Source organism: Otolemur garnettii, unplaced genomic scaffold (assembly GCF_000181295.1).
Source record: "Otolemur garnettii isolate 467f Iridium unplaced genomic scaffold, OtoGar3 scaffold00128, whole genome shotgun sequence".
In the NCBI taxonomy this organism is placed as follows: domain Eukaryota; kingdom Metazoa; phylum Chordata; class Mammalia; order Primates; family Galagidae; genus Otolemur; species Otolemur garnettii.
Genome location: NW_003852523.1, coordinates 3,416,185 through 3,419,166, shown reverse-complemented (window position 1 = coordinate 3,419,166; position 2,982 = coordinate 3,416,185). Strand labels below are relative to the sequence as shown.

At 53.2% G+C, this 2,982-nt stretch overlaps 1 protein-coding gene across 1 annotated transcript in view; it reads right to left on the bottom strand.

Annotated features, from left to right (window-relative positions):
• The window catches only part of AGPAT3 (1-acylglycerol-3-phosphate O-acyltransferase 3), a 95,444-nt gene that overhangs the window by 80,197 nt on the left and 12,265 nt on the right, over positions 1-2,982 (bottom strand). The gene's annotated exons all lie outside the window — the stretch shown is intronic.

The window sequence follows — 2,982 nt, the reverse complement described above, 5'->3', positions numbered from 1 at the left end:
AAAAAAAAAAAATGGTAGCTGGGCATGGTGGCGGATATCTATAGTCCTAGCTATTTGGGAGATTGAGGAAGGGGAATCACTTCAAGCTTGAGACTGCTGTGAGCTATAATGCCATAGCAGCACTGTACCCAGGGAAAGAGTGGGACTCTGTCTTAAAAAAAAAAAGAAAAAAATAAAGCCACAGTCATAGATAGGACCCATCCCACCCACTGCAGAGGCGCTTTCCTCACTGACCCAGGATCCACAAACACAGCTCTTGTGTCCTGAGAAGGCAGCATAAGGACAAGACTCTAGCAGACTGCCGGCAGCCTCACCTGCTCCCCCCACAGTGGAGCCTTCAACACGCACACACATGTGCGACTTCCCACGAGCCCCGCCACACCTGCCACTGTCAGACTGGTAGCTCTGAGAGTGAACAAAAGATGGTCCTCTCAGATTTGCTAAGCCACAAAATGATTCAGCAATCAGGGAAATCAAAAGCTGACACACGGACGTGGCCCTGACCTGGGGTGCCATGGTGCTGAGGGCTGGTGCCAACTGATGGAGAAACCGCCCTCCATCCCTTCTCCTCCGCAGTGCTCCAGAGGTGCCCTGGGACAAACTGGAGACAAAGCCAGGTGCTCTACCCAGTGCCACACTGCCCATTCTTCAAGAAGTCAGAGAAGGACAAACACACATCAGCTCAGCTCCTCCCCAGGGTCATGGGGAGAAGTCACCACGCATGGGGAGCACCTAGGAAACAGTGCAGCCAGAAGCCGGTGGTGCTGCAGCTACTCCAGGACACCCCCCTGTGGCTCACCCTCTTTCACCATAGCACCCACTCTTCTGAGCACTTTTTCCTGAGCACGATCACCCCGAGGGCAGCCCAGCCAGCACTCATGCTGCCCACAGCCACTAGCAACATCACCGCTCAGCATGCACACAGCACAGCATGTGTAAGGCACAGCAGGTACATGGCCTGGCATGCGCACAGCACACACATGGATGGCGTGCACAGGGTACAGCATGTATACGGCACAGCACAGCAGGTATATGGGCGGCAGGCACACAGCATGACACGCACACGGCACGGCATGCACATGGCACAGCACATACACAGCATGGCAGGCACACGGCATGACACACACACGGCACAGCATGCACATGGCACAGCATGGCAGGCACACGGCATGACACGCACACGGCATGGCATGCACATGGCACAGCACGTACACAGCATGACACGCACACGGCACAGCATGCACACGGCACAGCATGCACACGGCACGGCATGCACATGGCACAGCACGTACACAGCATGGCAGGCACACGGCATGACACGCACACAGCACGGCATGCACATGGCACAGCATGTACATATGACACGCACATGGCACAGCACGTACACAGCATGGCAGGCACACGGCATGGTATGTAAGCACGTCACTGAACCACCCACAAGGCACTTCCACACATGAGCAATTTCCTCATCTTCACCCCCTGTGGGAGAGGAGCAGATGAAGAGCTAAAGTATGTGGTCCAAGGAGGCCAGTGACCTGCCTGGCCACACACCCCAAGGCCCAGCCTCCAAGAAGGGACCAGGCTCCCACTCAGCACAGCCAATCTGTCACTGGCCATCTATTTTCACAGCTGCACTTGGCAGACAGGGCACCATGTCGGTCACACTTTCTTATGCATCTCACAGTGAGACGCAGCTGAGCACAATCTTACACAGTATGCTGGATGTCAAGACCAGAAAATAACTGGAAATTAAAAACTATCAAGCACCTGAGGCAGTGGTATTCTTTCAAATACTGTTGGCGTGAGTGAGACCAGATTTGCTTTGCAGAGAGAGGGTGGTTGGCAACAAGTGTCCAGTGTCTCTGAAATATGGAGGCCCTTTATTCACCAATCTACTTACAGAATTTATCTACAACAAGTTACCTAGACCCAAAGCTTTGAGACACCAAGGCAGGAGAATGCTTGAACCCAGCATTTCAGACCAGCCTGGGCAACATAGCAAGACCCCAATGCTACAAAAACATTTTTAAAATCAGCCAGGTGGTGACTTACACCTATACTCCCAGCTACTCAAGAGACTGAGATAGGAGGACTGCCTTGAGCCCAGGAGTTTGAGGCTCCAGTGAGCTATGATCACAGTTCCGCTCTCTAGCCTGGACGACAGAGCAGCACCCTGTCTCTAAAAACAATACACATACAAAACAGAGGCCAACTAGAAAAGAACCACGTAAGACTATCCATCATACTTAGAATAGGAACAACAGAGATAGTGTCAGGGTCACTGGCGGGGGCTGGCTTCATCCATGTACATCCTCACGGCTTCCACTGATGACCAGGGTCGAGGAAGTCAGCAGTGTGGTATGAACTGGGGAAGCGGCTGCAGGGATGGCCTTCCTTTGTGTGTTGTGTGTGTATGTGTGCGTCTCCTGACTCAGACTCAGGACGGGGAGGCGTCTATAGCAAAGTAACAGCTGCACTGAAGGACGAGTAAGACCTCAGCAGGCAAAGGGAGAAAGAATGTTCCAGAGAAAGGTAGCACGTGGTTCTAGGAACAACCCAAAGATCTGGGACCACAGAGTGTGAGAAAGAGGAGCGGTGCCATCAGCGGGGCTTTCCCCGGAAAGCTGGGCAGGGTGACAGGCACGGCATCTGGGCTGCTGAAATGTGACTACTGCAGCTGCTTCACATGGAGCTGTGCTGGCGCCCCCAGGGGATGGGGTGATGGGACAGCTGTGAGGGAGGTGAGGTGAGGATCAGGGAGCAACAGATGGGCCAGGTAAGAGTGAGGGAGTGAGAGGGAGGGACCTGGACGCCAGCAGGGACAGGGAAGTGGGAGGAGTGGGTCTTAGGCCCCAGAAGAGCAGGTGCGAATAGCACCACTCTAGACCCCACAGTCTCCTCCTCTACATTTACTTTCTGCTTTGAAATCAGTCATGCTAAGATGTAATCACAAGTTTTCTTTTTTCTTTTTTTTTTTTTTTT